Genomic DNA, 17,910 nt, shown 5'->3' on the forward strand with positions numbered 1-17,910 from the left:
ATTGCAGACCCCTGAATCTAACAACAACAACTAGCAGTAGCCGTGGGGGGTTCCTACGGTGCCCTAGACCCCTCGATCACAGCCGGAGAACTAAATAGCCTAAAGACAGAAAAGGGAAATCTAAACTGCCCCAGAGCAGACCCCAAAGCAATAGGCAGCCCCCAAAATATAATGACGGTGAAGCGAGATGGAAAAACACTCACACAGACAGAAAGATAGGCTGAGCAAAAGATGGGGCCCAAGCTAACTAAATAGGATAGAATAGGAAGGCTGCTGTCTACAATCTGCCAAAACCCTCTCAAAAACAAGAGCCAACAGACTGATAGGGAAAAAGCCCTGAAGACGCTAGGCTTCAAAAAGACTATATCAGTACTCTGGTATTATCTGAAGACAGAGCAAAAAGGAATTCAGCTCACCCAGCAGGGAAAGGCAGAAATCCAGACAAACAAGGCAAAACAAAACCAAAACACAAATGCAAAAAGTAGAGCAGAAAACTTTGCTTTTGAGGAGCAGGAATCAGACTGGTCTCCAAAAATCCCTCAGAGAAATCACCCGCAAGGCAGAAGGGCGTCGGCTGTCTTATATCCAGTCAGCGATCCCAGTCACCCAGTCATCATCATTCTGCTCAGGTGCTTTGTAATCAGCCTCACTACCTTCCTTCACCAGAAGAGGGAGTTCATCAGACCTCAATGGTGAAGGGGAAAACGAACTCACAACACATGGCGCTTTACATGTGAAAAGGGGAAATATAGACAAGTGTAATATATACAAGAGTAATAAACAAGTGTAAGACAAGGGACACACAAGTACATAAGGAGAGGGGACTGTTATGAGCTCATTTTCTCCTTCACCTTTGATGTCCGATGAACTCCCTCTGCTGGTGAAAGGAGGTAGTGAAACTGATTTGGATGGGAAAAACCTGTCATCTGAACAGGTGGAGTGTGATTGGACATCCGGAATCTCTGAGTGGATATAAGGCCGCCGACACCCTGTAGGGTTGCTGGTGATCCTCTCTGCTCTGAGCTCTGGCCTCCAGTTTAGTCCTGTCTACTAAAGCTAAGTTTTTGCTCTGCTATTGTTCCATGAGATTTTGTCTGGTTTACTTAGTGTTTGTGTTCAGCCAGCCCTGGCTGGGACTGACTGAACTCCATTTTTGTCTCTGATCAGTTGATCTCTTTGCTCTGTTTTCAGAATATACCTGAGTGCTGATATAGTGATTTTGAAGTCTAGTGACTTCAGGGCCTTTTCTATCAGACGTGTTGGACATGATTTTTGGCAGGGTTTTTGCGTGATTGCAGACAGTTGCTTTTCTTTCCTGTCCTACCTAGTTAGTGAGGGCCCCATCGTTTGCTCAGCCTGTCTTTCTGTCTGTGTTTGTGTTTTCATCTGTTTTCACCGTCAATACATGTTGGAGGCTGTCTATTGCTTTGGGGTCTGCTCTGGGGCAGTTTAGATTTCCCCTTTCTTTCTTTAGGCTTACTTAGTTCTCCAGCTGTGACGAGGGGTCTAGGACCACCGTAGGAACCCCCCCACGGCTACTGTTAGTTGTTGTGAATAGGATCAGGGGTCTGCAATCCGCTAGCTACCAACCTCTCCGGTTTTCTGGACTTAGCTTGCATTTTTGTTTTTTCCTCCTCCGGTGACTCTTTCATAACAGGACCCTGCCCATGAGGGCTCACAGTCTACAGGGATGGGTGAGGATACAGTAGGAGAGGGTAGAGCAGGTCGTGCGGTGGTTCAGTAGACCGAGGATCATTGCAGGCTGTAGGCTTGTCGGAACAGGTGGGTCTTCAGGTTCTTCTTGAAGGTTTCCGTTGAAGGTGAGAGTCTGACGTGTTGCAGTAGGGAGTTCCAGAGTATGGGGGAAGCACGGGAGAAGTCTTGTATGCGGTTGTGGGAAGAAGAGATAAGGGGGAGTAGAGAAGGAGATCTGGGGACGATCGAAGGTTGCGTGCGGGTAGGTACCTAGAGACCATGTCACAGATGTATGGAGGAGACAGGTTGTGGATGGCTTTGTTTGTCATGGTTAGGGTTTTGAATTGGATCCTCTGGGCAATAGGAAGCCAGTGAAGGGCCTGGCATAGGGGGGAGGCTGGGGAATAGCGGGGAGACAGGTGGATTAGTCGGGCAGCAGAGTGTAGGATGGACTGGAGCGGTGCTAGAGTGCTAGAGGGGAGGCCAGAGAGTAGGAGGTTGCAGTAGTCGAGGCGGGAGATGATAAGAGCGTGCACTAGTGTTTTTGTGGTTTCGTGGTTGAGGAATGAGTGGATCCGGGAAATATTTTTGAGTTTGAGGCGGCAGGAGGAGGCGAGGGCTTGGATATGTGGCTTGAAAGAGAGAGCAGAGTCGAGGATCACCCCAAGGCGGAGACAGAGGCTATGTCTCAATACATCAGGGAGAATCTGGCAAGAGGATTCATTAGGAAGTCAGTGTCACCAGTGGGGGCGGGATTCTTCTTCGTCCAGAAGAAGAGTGGGGAACTACGTCCTTTCATTGATTACAGGGGTCTTAACGCCATCACCGTTAAGAATAAGTATCCTCTGCCCCTGATATCTGAACTGTTTGATAGGCTACGGGGAGCGAGGGTGTTTTCCAAACTTGATCTATGGGGGGCTTACAACCTGATTCGCATCCGTGATGGGGATGAATGGAAGACGGCATTTAACACCAGAGATGGGCACTATGAATACCTTGTGATGCCCTTCGGCCTCTGTAATGCCCCGGCCATCTTCCAAGACTTTGTGAACAATATCTTCTGTGATATGCTTACCACCTCGATTGTAGTCTATCTGGATGATATTCTCATCTACTCTCCAGATATTGACTCCCACCGGAGAGATGTTTGCAAAGTTTTCGATCGCCTGCGGGCAAACTCCCTCTATGCCAACTTGGAGAAGTGTGTGTTTGAGCAGGAGTCCTTGCCTTTCCTGGGCTATATCATCTCCGCCCGGGGATTGGCCATGGATCCTGCCAAGCTACAGGCGGTGATGGATTGGCAGGAACCTCATTCTTTCAAAGCGGTGCAGCGCTTTATGGGGTTCATAAATTATTATCGCCAATTCATTCCCCACTTCTCGACTTTGGTAGCACCCTTGGTAGCCCTCACCAAGAAGGGTGCAAATCCCAAGTTGTGGTCGGAACCGGTCTCCAAGGCCTTCTCCTCCAATAAGTCCCATTTCACTAGCGCTCCCATTATACATCGCCCCGATGTAGATAAGCCCTTCATTCTGGAAGTGGATGCCTCTTCCATCGGTGCTGGGGCGGTCCTGCTTCAGAAGGACACGCAAGGTCGGAAGCACCCATGCTTCATTTTCTCCAAGACCTTCACACCGGCGGAGAGGAATTATGCCATCGGGGACAGGGAGTTGCTAGCGATGAAGTTGGCCTTCTCGGAGTGGAGACACCTCCTGGAGGGGGCTCGCCACCCTTTCCAGGTGTTCACCGACCACAAAAACTTGGTGTATTTGCAAGCAGCCCAGCGGCTAAACTCTCGCCAGGCCAGATGGTCTTTGTTCTTTTCCCGGTTACATTTCACCCTCCATTTTCTCTCCGGGGAGAACGTCCGGGCCGATGCTCTCTCTCGCTCCGTGGTGTCATCGGAGGAAGAGGAGGAGGAGCCTCGGCTGATCGTCCCATCCGAGAGCCTGAGGACTGTGGCTCTGGTTGCCCTTGAGTCAGTACCTCCGGGCAAGACATTTGTCCCTGCCCGTCTGTGACCGGAGGTCCTCTCTTGGGCTCACTTGTACAGGGTGGGTGGACATTTTGGGACAAAACAGACCTCTGAGCTTTTGGCGAGGACATACTGGTGGCCGCATATGGCCCGTGACGTCGGGGACTATATTCAGGCGTGCATCTCTTGCGCCCAGAATAGGTCCTCTCGGCAGCGGCCCGCTGGGCTTCTTTTTCCTCTGCCGATAGCAGACAGGCCCTGGGAGATGGTCGGTATGGACTTTGTGGCTGGGCTACCCAAGTCCAGTGGCAGCACGGTCATTTGGGTTGTCACCGACCATTTCTCTAAGATGGTGCACTTGGTACCTCTCTCCCAGTTACCTTCTGCGCGGGGCCTGGCAGTGTTGTTCATTAAGCACGTTTTCCGCCTGCACTGCATGCCGGACAAGATTATCAGTGACCGAGGTCCTCAGTTTGCATCCCGGTTTTGGAGAGAGCTTTGTTCCCTACTCAGCATTGAGCTGAATCTCTCCTCGGCCTATCATCCTGAGACGAACGGGTTGGTAAAGAGAGCCAACCAGACCCTGATCACATATCTTCGACATTTTGTCTCGGCCAGGCAGGATGACTGGGCATCCTTGCTGCCGTGGGCAGAGTTCGCTTTGAACAATGCTGTGGCCGACTCCATTCCTCCTAAATTATGGTCAGCATCCGCGCATCCCTGTGCCCATGCCCGTGTCATCCACCGACTCCAGGGTGGCAGACTGGGCGGTGGAGGCACGTGACATTTGGGATCGCACCCAGGATGCTATCCGGGCTTACAAGGAGAGAATGAGGATCTCCGCTGACTCACGCCGGCGCCCTGCTCCGACTTTTGCCCCTGGCGACTTGGTGTGGCTCTCAGCCCGAAACATCAGGCTGCGGGTAGAGTCCGCTAAGTTTGCACCGCGCTACATTGGTCCCTTCAAGGTCCTCGAGCAGATCAGCTCTGTGGTCTGCCGTCTGGCTCTTCCACTACACTTGGCTATCTCTGATACATTCCACGTGTCCCTCCTTAAGCCTGTTCATTTGTCCCGGTTCTCCGAATCATCTGCCGGGACATCAGACTTGTCTTCGGACAAGTTTGAGGTCAATGCCATTGTGGGATGCAAGGTGATGCGGGGCAAAAAGTTTTATTTGGTGGATTGGAAGGGTCATGTTCCAGAGGCTCGGACCTGGGAGCCAGTGGAGAACATCCACGCTCTGCTCCTCATTGCGGCGTTTGAGCGTAGCGAGGCTCAGAGGGGAGGGGGCCCTAGGAGGGGGGGTAATGTTAGGCGTCGGGTTCATGCCACTGCACAGCAGGAATCCAGAGCCTTGCACCCAGCGGTCTCCCATTCTTCAGCCGCACTGGAGCCTGCTCAGCAGATTCGTCGGTTCCGGCACTCTGTCCAGGCCAACTCTGTAGGTTTGCTTGCTGCTGCCACCTCTGGCACAGCTATGACAGTGCATGCTGCTCAGCAGCGAGATTCTCCAGGGACTAAGTCCTCATGTCGGGCCACTGAGCATGCCCGTGGAGTGATCTCCCATTGGAGATCGAGGGTCACGTGCTCAGTTCCTGCTCAGGTTCGGATTGGCCCATCCGAGAAGCCAGGAAGGTCCCGGACGCCCGTGGCTATAAAAGGTTTGCATGGCCGCTCGCCCATGCGCTTGGATAGACTGTATTTACAGACTATAAGGTGTGAGAGATGTATGCACGTATGAATGTATCTGGTGACTGACTCATTATGAAACCCCTACCCTTGGTACGCATGTGTTGTGCAGCCTAGCCTGCTAGCGTCCAGGCTTAGGTAGCTCAGGGTTTGAGTCAGACATTGGTCCTCACCAGTGATCCAGCACGCCTCAGTGCACGTGCCCCACACTCCACTGCCAGCATCTTTAGCGGTGCTCGTGGCAGTGACGCCATGCGCTCAGTGGGCCTAGAGGGACCCTAACCCCGTGTCCTTGGGGTAGCGTTCTGTGGCCGTACACTGTGCGCTCTTTTAGCTGAGCTCTGTGAGCACAAACAGGCTCCGGCGTTTATGTTCGGTGGTAGTGCGGCTCTGTGAAGCAACAGTCCGCCCCTGTACACACCGGGTGACGATAACCCGTGTGTGTTTTCATAGTATACCGCCATATAGCATCCGCTATTACTGAGCAGCAGGTTACCACCCCTGCACGGTGGACCCCGGGCTGCGAACGCACCTTATTACCATCTTTATTATTTGGTGCGTTCCGCCAGCCCTAACAGAATATCTCTATGAAGGTTGCGTCTCCAAAGTTCAAGCCAAGATTTATTGGACCTTATAAGATCTTGGAGATTCTTAATCCTGTTTCTTTTCGATTGGCTCTTCCAGTTACATTTAAGACCCATAATGTATTTCACAAATCTCTGTTGAAGAGGTTTGTTGAGCCAGTAGTTCCTGAGGCGGCGCCTCCTGACCCTGTATTGGTTGAAGGCAATGTGGAATATGAGGTAGAGAAAATATTGGATTCTCGTTTGGTTAGACGGAGACTCCAGTATTTGGTCAAATGGAAGGGTTATGGCCAGGAGGATAATTCTTGGGTCTCTGCCTCTGACATTCATGCCAATAGATTGGTTCGTGCTTTTCACCTAGCCCATCCTGATCGGCCTGGTGGCGTGGATGAGGGTTCGGTGACCCCTCCTCAAGGGGGGGTACTGTTGTGAACTCATTTTCTGGTCTGCCTCTGATTTCTGGTGAGGGAGCTGGTTGTGCTGACAGAGGAGTTGTGAGTTCTCTTTCCGGGCTCCCTCTGGTGGTGGCAGGAGGTAGTGAAGCTGATCTAATTAACAGAGACCTGCCACCTGATAATGAGGAAGAGAAGTGGTCATCTGGAGTCTCAGACTGGATTTAAGACAGCCGACTCCCTATTCCCATGCTGGTGATTTTTTTCCTGCCTCCTGAGGTCTTAGTTTCCAGCTCAGTTCCTGCCATCTCAAGCTAAGTTGTCTTTGCTAATGATCACATTTGATATGGTTTGGTCTATTCAGTTTTTTGTGTGGTCAGCCAGCCCCGACTGGGGCTGTGCTGAATTTCCACTTTTATGTCACTGTATGTGCCAGTTTGCTTTTTGTCCCTTATTAGATTGGCCTCTTTTTGCTCTGTTCTCAGAATATGCCAGAGTACTGAGATAGTGGGAGAAGTCTAGTGACTTCAGGGTATTTTTTGCTATCAGAAGTGTTGGACATTTTTCCAGGGTTTTTTGGCGTGATTGCAGACAGTATCTTTCCTTTCCTGTTGTCATTATCCATGCTGGATCAGGACATATAAAAAGCACAGGTAACCTTTTTTTTCCCTAAGCTGTGCTTAAGGTTGGTTTTTGCCCCCCGGTGGCCATTAGGATTATTGCACTGTGGTGTCGTTTTTTCTAAGTTTGCCCCCGGTGGTGGTGAGCGTCATTGCACTCTAGTTTCTTTAGTTAATTGCACATGATTATAATGCAGGTGTGATTGCTGGCTCTGCTATAAAAGAGTCACAGGTGTTGCAATCAGTGTTGGTGATAGTGTTCATTTCAACCATCCTTGGTGGAGGAAGGAGCTGGAGAGCGTTCTTTGCAGCACTGTCTTATCCTGGTGTGAAAGGAGTCATAGGGGATTTGCTTGTAGCTCTGACAGAGCTTGGTGGCAGTGACTCAGGAGAGCTGCATTCTGGTGGTGGACTCTGTTGCCAGGAGCAAGTGCAACAGAGTAAAGCTAAGTGGTGTTTCCCTGTTTGTGTTTTTCCTTAGTGTGTATTAGTACAGCGGTGGGGCCAGTGCCTGCGCCACCAAGCTCTCTAGCAAGGGATAGGTGTAGGATGTGCTAGGGCGACAGGTTCCTGATCGGCGCCCGGTGCGGAACCGGCATAGGGAACGTTAGGGACACTGACTCAGGGGCGTGCAGGAGGTCTCCACGTCCCCTTTCCCTATCGCAGGGCCCACCGTTGTAACTGTTTCCCTTTCCTTTGTCTTGTTGTTTTAGTTACCGGCCTGCGAGCCGTGACACACAGGACAGTATCACGTGCCGCGTCCTGTTGTTCTAGTTACCGGCCTGCTGGTCGCGTCGCACAGGACGGGTCCACGTGACACCTGTCCTTTCTAGCTAGTGTGGGCCCCATCGTTTGCTCAGCCTATTTTCCTACCTGTGTTTGTGTTTTCAACTTGTCTCACTGTCAATACATGTGTGGGGGCAGTCTATTCCTTTGGGGTCTGCTCTGGGGCAGTTTTAGATTTCACCTTTTCTTGCTTTAGGCTTATTTAGTCCTCCGGCTGTGACGAGGCGTCTGGAATCATCGAAGGTACGCTCCACGGCTGCTGTTAGTTGTGTGGTTAGGATAAAGGGTCTGCAATCCACGTAGTTACCAACCTCTTTGGTTTTCTGTGACTTGGCTTGGTCTTGTTTTCCTCCTCGGTGACCCATTCATAACACACCTCGTACACACACAGCTCTGCTTCATACACCTCATCCACACTTGGCTCCGCTCCGTACACCTTGTCCACACTTGGCTCCGCTCCGTACACCTCATCCACATGCGGCTCCGCTCTGTACACCTCGTCCACATGCGGCTCCTCTCCGTATACCTCGTCCACAAGCGGCTCCGCTCTGTACACATGGTACACATGCGGCTCCGCTCTGTACACCTCGTACACACGCGGCTCCGCTCCGTACACCTCAAACACATGCAGCTCTTCTCCGTACACCTCGTACACACGCGGCTCCACTCCATACACCTCCTACACACAGCTCTGCTCCGTACACCTTCTACACACACACGGCTCCGCTCCGTACATCTCGTACACATGCAGCTCCGCTCCGTACACCTCGTACGCACACAGCTCCGCTCCGTACACCTCGTACACACACGGCTCCGCTCTGTACACCTCGTACACATACATACCTCCCAACTTTTGAAGAAGGTAAAGAGAGACAAAAGCTGCAGCGCACCGCGGCAAATCTTAGGCCACGCCCCTAGCCACAACCATTTTACTTGTCACGCCCATATCCACGCCCCAACCGCACCCATTTAGCACTGCTGATCACACTGACGTACCGAGGGCACAGTGGCTAGCATTATGGGTACCGTGGCTGGCATTATGGGCACAGTGGCTGGTACTGTTGGCACACTGACTGCTACTGAGGAAAAGAAAGAACAGAGAGAGAGAAAGAGGGGAAAAAAAGAACAGGGAAAGAAAGCGAGAACAGAGAAAGTAAGAGGGGAAAGAAAGAAAGAGAGAAAGAAAAGAGAGAGAAAGAAAGAGGGGACAGAAAAAAGAACAGAGAGAAAGAAAGAACAGAGAGAGAAAGAAAGAGGGGAAAGAAAGAGAACAGAGAGAGAAAGAAAGAACAGAGAGAAAGATAAAGAAAGAGGGGGAAAAAAAGACCAGAGAGAAAGAAAGAAAGAACAGAGAGAGAGAAAGAAAGAACACAGAAAGGAAGAACAGAGTGAGAGAAAGAAAGGACAGAGAGAAAAATTAAGATAAGAGAGAAAGAAAGATTAGAGAGCGAAAAAAAGACGGGGAAAGAAAGAACAGAGATAGAGAGAAAGAACGAAAGAATAGAGAGAAAGAATGAGGGGACAGAAAATAACAACAGAGAGAGAAAAAAAGAAAGAGGGGGAAAAGAACACAGAGAGAAAAAGAACAGAGAGAAAGAGAGAACAGAGAAAGAAAGAGAGAAAGATTAGAGAGAGAAAGAAAAAGGGGAAAGAAAGGACAGAGAGAGAGAGAAAGAGGGGAAAGAAAGAACAGAGAGAAAGAGGGGAAAGAACAGACAGAGAGAAAGCGAAAGAAAGAAAAGAGAAAGAAAGAACAGAGAGAACGAACACAGAGAGAGAGGAAAGAAAGAACACAGAGAGAGAAAGAAAGACGGGAAAGAAAGAGAACAGAGAGAAAGAAAGAACAGAGAGCGAGAGATAGAAAGAACAGAGAGAGAAAGGGAGAACAGAGAGAGAAAGATTATAGTGAGAAAGAAAGAGGGGAAAGAAATCCCGGCTCACATTTTAGTGCCCACCTGAGCCTCCTGATGCAGGACATATGATCCGCTCACATGGCCAACATCCCTGTGTCCAAGATGATCCCGCTGTCCGCACTGTCGGAGGAGGACACGGTGATGGATATGAAGCATTCCCTGAAGTGCCTCTGTTATGAATGAGTCACCGTAGGAGGCAGACACAAAAATAGCAGCCAAATCCAGAAAACCGGAGAAGTTGGCAACTATCAGATTGCAGACCCCTGAACCTAACAACACAACTAGCAGTAGCCGTGGGGGGTTCCTACGGTGCCCTAGACCCCTCGATCACAGCCGGAGAAACTAAATAGCCTAAAGACAGAAAAGGAAAACTAAACTGCCCCAGAGCAGACCCCAAAGTAAAAGGCAGCCCCAACATATAATGACGGTGAAGCAAGATGAAAAAATACACACACAGATAGAAAGATAGGCTGAGCAAACAATGGGGCCCAAACTCACTAAAATAGGACAGGATAGGACAGCTGCTGTCTGCAATCTGCAAAAACCCTGAAAAGACATGCCAACAGGCTGATATGGAAAAAGGCCCTGAAGCAGCTAGGCTTCAAAAACTATATCAGCACTCAGGTATTTTCTGAAGACAGAGCTAAAGGAATTCAGATCACCCCAGCAGGGAATGACAGAAATCCAGCAAAATAAAAACAACATACAAATGCAAACGGCAGAGCAGAAAACTTGGCTTTTGGAGAGCAGGAATTCAGACTGGTATCCAAGGATCCACAGAGAAAATCACCCGCAGAGCAGACAGGCGTGGACAGCCTTATATCCAGTCAGAAACTCCACTCAGCCAATCATCATCATTAGACCCAGATGCCTGATAATCAGGCTCACTATCTTTCTTTACTAGAAGAGGGAGTTCATCGGGCCTCAGTGGTAAAGGGGAAAATGAACTCACAACAGTACCTCCTCCTTGAGGAGGGGTCACCGAACCCTCAACCACACCACCAGGGCGATCAGGGTGAGCCCGATGAAAGGCACGCACCAATCTTTTGGCATGAATATCAGAGGCAGAGACCCAGGAATTATCCTCCTGACCATAACCCTTCCACTTAACCAAATACTGGAGTCTCCGTCTAGCCAGATGGGAATCCAGTACCTTCTCTACCTCATATTCCATGTTACCTTCAACCAATACAGGGTCTGGAGGTGCCACCCCAGGAACAACAGGTTCAACAAACCTCTTCAACAAAGACTTATGGAACACATTATGGATTTTAAAAGTGACAGGAAGAGCCAAACGAAAAGAGACTGGATTAATAATCTCCAAAATCTTGTAAGGTCCAATAAATCTAGGCTTAAACTTAGGAGAAGCCACCTTCATAGCAATATTTTTTGATGATAACCACACCATGTCACCAACCTTAAACTGGGGACCAATGGTCCTATGTCGGTTGGAAAACCGCTGGGCCTTTTCCTGGGAGAGAGATAACTTATCCACCACTTGGTGCCAGATCTGGTGCATTCTCTCCACCACAGTGTCAACACCTGGGCAGGCAGAGGGCTCCACCTGCCCTGAAGAAAATCGAGGATGAAACCCAAAGTTACAAAAAAAAGGTGACATCAAAGTGGCAGAACTAGCTCTATTATTTAAAGCAAATTCGGCCAAGGGCAAAAATGAAACCCAATCATCCTGATCAGCGGAAATAAAACATCTCAAATATGACTCCAAGGTCTGGTTTGTTCTCTCTGTCTGCCCATTGGTTTGAGGGTGAAAAGCAGAGGAGAAGGACAACTGAATTCCCAGCTTGGAACAGAAAGTTCTCCAAAATCTAGACGCAAGCTGAACTCCTCTGTCAGATACAATGTTCTCAGGAATCCCGTGCAAGCGAACCACCTGTTGCAAAAACAGGGGTACCAACTCAGAGGAAGACGGCAACTTAGGGAGTGGTACAAGATGGACCATCTTAGAGAATCTATCACAAATCACCCAAATAACAGTCATTCTCTGAGAGACAGGCATAACAGAGATAAAATCCATTGAAATATGGGTCCATGGCCTCTTGGGGACATGCAAAGGCATCAACAACCCACTAGAGCGAGAACACGATTTAGACCGGGAGCAAGTCCCACAGGACTGCACAAAATTCCTGACATCACGAGACAAGGAGGGCCACCAAAAAGACCGACTCACCAAATCTCTAGTACTAAAAATACCTGGATGACCAGCCAAAGCAGAGCAATGAACTTCAGACATCACTCTCCTCTTCCACTGGTCAGGAACATACAACTTTCCACTGGGACAACGCTCAGGTTTGTCCTCCTGGAACTCTTCCAGAGCACTTCTCAAATCGGGCGAGATGGCAGAAAGAACTACCCCTTCGCCTAAGATGGTAGCAGGCTTGGTCACCACAGAAGAATCAGCAAAGAAGCTCCTAGAGAGGGCGTCTGCCTTGACATTCTTAGTTCCAGGAAGAAAAGAAACCACAAAATCAAAACGTGTAAAAAACAAGGCCCACCTAGCCTGTCTAGGGTTCAAGCGCTTAGCCGACTCTAGGTAAATCAAATTCTTGTGGTCAGTGAGGACCATGACTTGATGCTTAGCTCCCTCCAACCAATGTCTCCACTCCTCAAATGCCCATTTCATGGCCAACAGTTCCCGATTCCCCACATCATAGTTACGTTCAGATGGAGAGAACTTTCAGGAAAAGAAAGCACAGGGATTCATTTTAGATGTTACAGGATCCTTTTGGGACAAAACAGCTCCTGCACCAATCTCAGAAGCATCCACCTCTACCTGGAACGGAAGTGATACATCAGGTTGCCGCAAAACCGGGGCGGAGGTGAATCTTCGCTTCAGCTCCTGAAAGGAAGAAACAGCCTCTGGAGACCAATTTAACACATCAGCACCCTTCTTAGTCAAATCAGTCAATGGCTTGGCAATACTAGAAAATTTTGCTATAAATTTCCGATAAAAATTAGCAAAACCCAAAAACTTCTGAAGGGCCTTCAAAGAAGTGGGCTGAACCCAATCGTGAATGGCCTGTACCTTGGCCGGGTCCATTTCAATAGTTGACGGAGACAAAATAAATCCCAAAAAAGAAATCCTCTGTACTCCAAAAAGGCATTTAGATCCTTTGACATACAGGGAATTCTCCCTCAAGATCCGGAAAACAGTCCGAATATGTTCCACATGAGAATCCCAATCCTTGGAGAAGATCAAAATATCATCCAGATAGATAATCAAAAATTTATCGACAAAATCTCGGAAAATATCGTTCATGAAGCACTGGAAGACAGAAGGGGAATTAGTGAGCCCAAAAGGCATCACCAGGTACTCAAAATGTCCCTCCGGAGTATTAAACGCAGTCTTCCATTCATCCCCATGCTTAATGCGAATAAGATTATACGCCCCCTGAGGTCAAGCTTGGTAAACCAACAAGCACCTTTAACTCAAGAGAATAGAAACGAAATCAGGGGTAACGGATACTGATATTTAACAGTAATTTTGTTGAGGGCACGATAATCAATACAAGGTCTTAATGATCCATCCTTTTTGGCTACAAAAAAAAACCCGGCACCTAAGGGTGACGAGGATGGTCTAATATGACCCTTCTCCAACGCCTCCTTAATATAGGATTGCATAACCTCGTGCTCGGGTACAGATAAATTGAAGAGCCGACCCTTGGGGAATTTACACCCCGGGCTCAGTTCAATTGCACAGTCATAACTCCTATGAGGAGGCAGAGACACAGACTCATTCTCACTAAATACATCATAAAAGTCCGCCAAATAATCAGGAACATCATGCGACTGAGGAGAGGTGGAAAACACCGGAGCCTCACTAAAGGCACACCGACAACCCCAACTCACCACAGACACAGATTTCCAATCCAAAACTGGATTATGAATTTGCAACCAGGGAAACCCCAGAACAATGGTATCATGCAGATTATGCAACACCAAAAATCTGCAATTTTCTTGATGGTCTGGGGCGACCCGCATTACCACCTGGGTCCAAAAATGAGGTCTATTTTTTGCCAAAGGAGTAGCATCATTCCCCCTCAAAGGGATAGGCGTCCGCAGAGGTGTCATCGGAAATCCACAACATTTAGCAAAATCCAAGTCCATTAGGTTTAGAGCTGCTCCCGAATCCACAAAAGCCTTGGCGGAAAATGTGGACAGGGAGCAGATCAGAGTAATAGCCAGAAGAAACTTGCGTTGAACACCACCAACAGAAAACGTGTGTGCAAAGCGTTTCTCTCGTTTAGGACAGACAGAAATAATATGCGAGGCATCTCCACAGAAAAAACACAACTTATTATGCCTTCTGAACTCCTGACACTGCTCTCTGGACAAAACTCTATCACATTGCATAGGTTCAGACATTTGTTCAACAAGTGGCAACACTTCTCGTGCAGTTTTGCGTTCGCGCAAACGCCGATCAATCTGAATGGCTAATGACATAGAATCGTCAAGACCAGAGGGAACAGGAAATCCCACCATAGTATCTTTTACGGCTTCTGACAAACCCTTCCGAAAGAGAGCAGCCAGGGCATTATCATTCCAGGTAGTAAGTACCGCCCACTTTTGGAATTTTTGACAGTACGATTCTGCAGAATCTTGACCCTGGTTCAATGCCAGCAGGGTCTTTTCAGCCTGATCAATGGCATTAGGTTCGTCATACAACAACCCCAAGGCTTGAAAAAATGCGTTCACATTAGTCAGAATAGGATCATCAGGTTTCAAAGAAAACGCCCAATCCTGGGGATCGCCACGCAGCAAAGATATGACAATTTTAACCTGCTGCGCGGAGCTCCCTGACGAGTTAGGCTTCAAGGCAAAAAATAATTTACAATTATTTTTGAAATTCAAAAATTTAGACCGATCCCCAAAAAATACATCAGGTGTGGGAATCTTTGGTTCAGCAGCATGTGAATGAGCAAGGTAGGTGGAAATTCCCCGCACTTCCGCAGCGAGCTGCGCCACGCGATCAGACAATTGCTTTATCTCCATTGAGAGAAAAAAAAATTCCCCCTACGGCTTCAGAGATATAGAGGAAAAAATATACACACTTTTTTTTTTTTTTTTTTACAATTCTTTCCTGCTACTGAGTATCCTAGGATCTGCGGTATGGCGGGTGATTCTGTTATGAACGAGTCACCGTAGGAGGCAGACACAAAAATAGAAGCTACGTCCAGAAAACCGGAGAAGTTGGCAACTATCAGATTGCAGACCCCTGAACCTATCAACACAACTAGCAGTAGCCGTGGGGGGTTCCTACGGTGCCCTAGACCCCTCGATCACAGCCGGAGAACTAAATAGCCTAAAGACATAAAAGGAAATCTAAACTACCCCAGAGCAGACCCCAAAGTAAGAGGCAGCCCCAAACATATAATGACGGTGAAGCAAGATGAAAAAACACTCACACAGATAGAAAGATAGGCTGAGCAAACAATGGGGCCCAAACTAACTAAACAGGACAGGAAAGGACGGTTGCTGTCTGCAATCTGCAAAAACCCTATGAACGACATAAGCCAACAGGCTGATATGGAAAAAGGCCCTGAAGCAGCTAGGTTTCAAAAACTAAATCAGCACTCAGGTATTTTCTGAAGACAGAGCTAAAGGAATTCAGCTCACCCCAGCAGGGAATGGCAGAAATCTAGCAAAAAAGTCAAAGCACAAATGCAAAAGGCAGAGCAGAAAACTTAGCTTTAGGAGAGCAGGAATTCTGACTGGTATCCAAGGATCCCACAGAGAAATCACCCACAGGGCAGAAGGGCGTCGACGGCCTTATATCCAGTCAGTAACTCCACTCAGCCAGTCATCATCATTAGTCTCAGATGTTTGATAATCAGGCTCACTACCTTTCTTAACCAGCAGAGGGAGTTCATCGGGCCTGAGTGGTGAAGGGGAAAATGAACTCACAATAGGTCTACATGTTTCAGCACTATGTGCCTTCCTCACGGTCCTATTTGAACTGAGCTCCAACACTAGCAATATATCCTCCTTTGTGGAACATATTCAAATGACCCTTAATTAAAAACAGTTGAACAAACCAATTAAAAACATCTGAGCAGATGGTTGAAACTCAGTTCAAAAATGTTGCTAGAAAAATACCTATATTGAACATGTTTTATACATAGACAAATTATATAAACATTTAGTAATGAATCAACAATAATATAGAATAACTGCCACAAAAAGCAACAATATATAAACATATATGAAAAAATGCATCATGTAGTAGGCATGATCTAAACATCAGAAACAATCACAAAAAATAACTTTCAGAAGGTATAATATCATAGAGGTTTAAGATAAAGATATAATCTTTTATAAATTCATATATGAACTCTATCCCTTTTCTTTTCCTCTCCCCTTCCTCTTTTCTTCCTTCTCCCTCTTCAAAAAAAAAAAAAAAAAAAAATATATATTTTTTATCTCTAATATTCTTACCTAATATTGTGTAATAAGATCCATTCTACTGTTCAGTCCGTCTGGAACTCTAGTCTCTAATAAAAAGATCCACCTACTTTCTCTAGATAGGATTTTACTTTTAAAGTCACCACCCCTATGTGGTTTTGTAACCGCCTCTATTCCCCTAAAGGAAAAACTTTTTAAATCTCCTTTATGCACATTAGCAAAGTGTTTGGAAACCGCAGAGGCTCCTGCAATAGGCAAATTAACCGAATCCGACAAATGTTTTCGCATACGCTGTTTCAATGAATTAGTGGTGCAACCCACATATTGAAGTCCGCAAATATTGCAATCAATAAGATATATTACATTTTCTGTATTACAATTAATAAAGGAAAAAATCTAAAAGTTTTTTCCATTTTTTTATAGAAGAAAATATTTTTGTTTTAACAATATATTTGCAACACTTACAGATTTTTGCACCACAACCATAACAGCCTACAATTTTCATCCAATTTTGTTTCAGTTTTTTGTCTGGATCAGTAAATAAACTTGCCGTCAACATAGAACCTATAGTAGGAGCTCTCCTCGCAACAAATCTAATTGAGTGTTTTTTTAATATTTCTTTCAATTCACCACTTTGTTCTAAAATGGGCAAATGTTTTTTAATAATGGAGACTATTTCTTGATACTGTGGACTAAATTTAGTGCTAAAAACTATACCCAAATCATTGTTATTTTCTTTGATATTTTTATATTCCAACAATTCCTGCCTATTTAAGTTGTCTACTATGCCTCTCGCTCTTTTTAGAGACCAGTTTGGGTAACCCCCTAGATTTTAATCTTTTTACCAAAAGTTCAGATTCTTTCATATAAGTATCTTTTTCTGTACTATTTCTTTTCGTTTGAATCAGTTCACCAGTGGGTATATTCCTGATTACATGATTGTTCCACCAACACTTTTTTCGATTCGAATCTATTTTCAAGGTCAAATCTAAAAAATTAATTGACAACTCATTCATGTGGCATGTGAATTTGAGATTAAAACTATTGTTGTTTAAATATGAAAAGAAGGATACTGAATCCTTCTTCCCGCTCCACACAAAAACCAAATCATCAATGAAACGTCCCAACCAAAAAATGTTAGATCTAAATGGATTATTAAGATGAAAAATATACCTCTCCTCTCATACTGACATAGTTAAATTTGCTAAAGATGGTGAAAATTTGGCCCCCATGCTCACTCCCTGTATCTGTAAATAATATTTCACATCAAAAACAAAATAATTGTGAGTGAGCAAAAAGAGGAAGGGGAGAGGAAAAGAAAAGGGATTGAGTTCATATATGAATTTATAAAAGATTATATCTTTATCTTAAACCTACTCTATGATATTATACCTTCTGAGAGTTATTTTTTGTGATTGTTTCTGATGTTTAGATCATGCCTACTACATGATGCATTTTTTCATATATGTTTATATATTGTTGCTTTTTGTGGCAGTTATTCTATATTATTGTTGATTCATTACTAAATGTTTATATCATTTGTCTATGTATAAAACATGTTCAATATAGGCATTTTTCTAGCAACATTTTTGAACTGAGTTTCAACCATCTGCTCAGATGTTTTTAATTGGTTTGTTCAACTGTTTTTAATTAAGGGTCATTTGAATATGTTCCACAAAGGAGGATATATTGCTAGTGTTGGAGCTCAGTTCAAATAGGACCGTGAGGAAGGCACATAGTGCTGAAACATGTAGTCCCTTGCTGGAATGCTACTAATTGATTGGAGTTCCTCATACTTTTTATGACATCATGGATTAATGAAGAAGTTTTTATAA

At 46.3% G+C, this 17,910-nt stretch overlaps 1 protein-coding gene across 1 annotated transcript in view; it reads left to right on the forward strand.

Annotated features, from left to right (window-relative positions):
- Window positions 1–17,910, forward strand: part of LOC141094179 (uncharacterized) — a 287,422-nt gene that overhangs the window by 51,132 nt on the left and 218,380 nt on the right. The window lies entirely within an intron of this gene.

Source organism: Dendrobates tinctorius, unplaced genomic scaffold, assembly GCF_039654945.1.
Source record: "Dendrobates tinctorius isolate UK_male_01 unplaced genomic scaffold, ASM3965494v1 ptg000063l, whole genome shotgun sequence".
Taxonomy (NCBI): domain Eukaryota; kingdom Metazoa; phylum Chordata; class Amphibia; order Anura; family Dendrobatidae; genus Dendrobates; species Dendrobates tinctorius.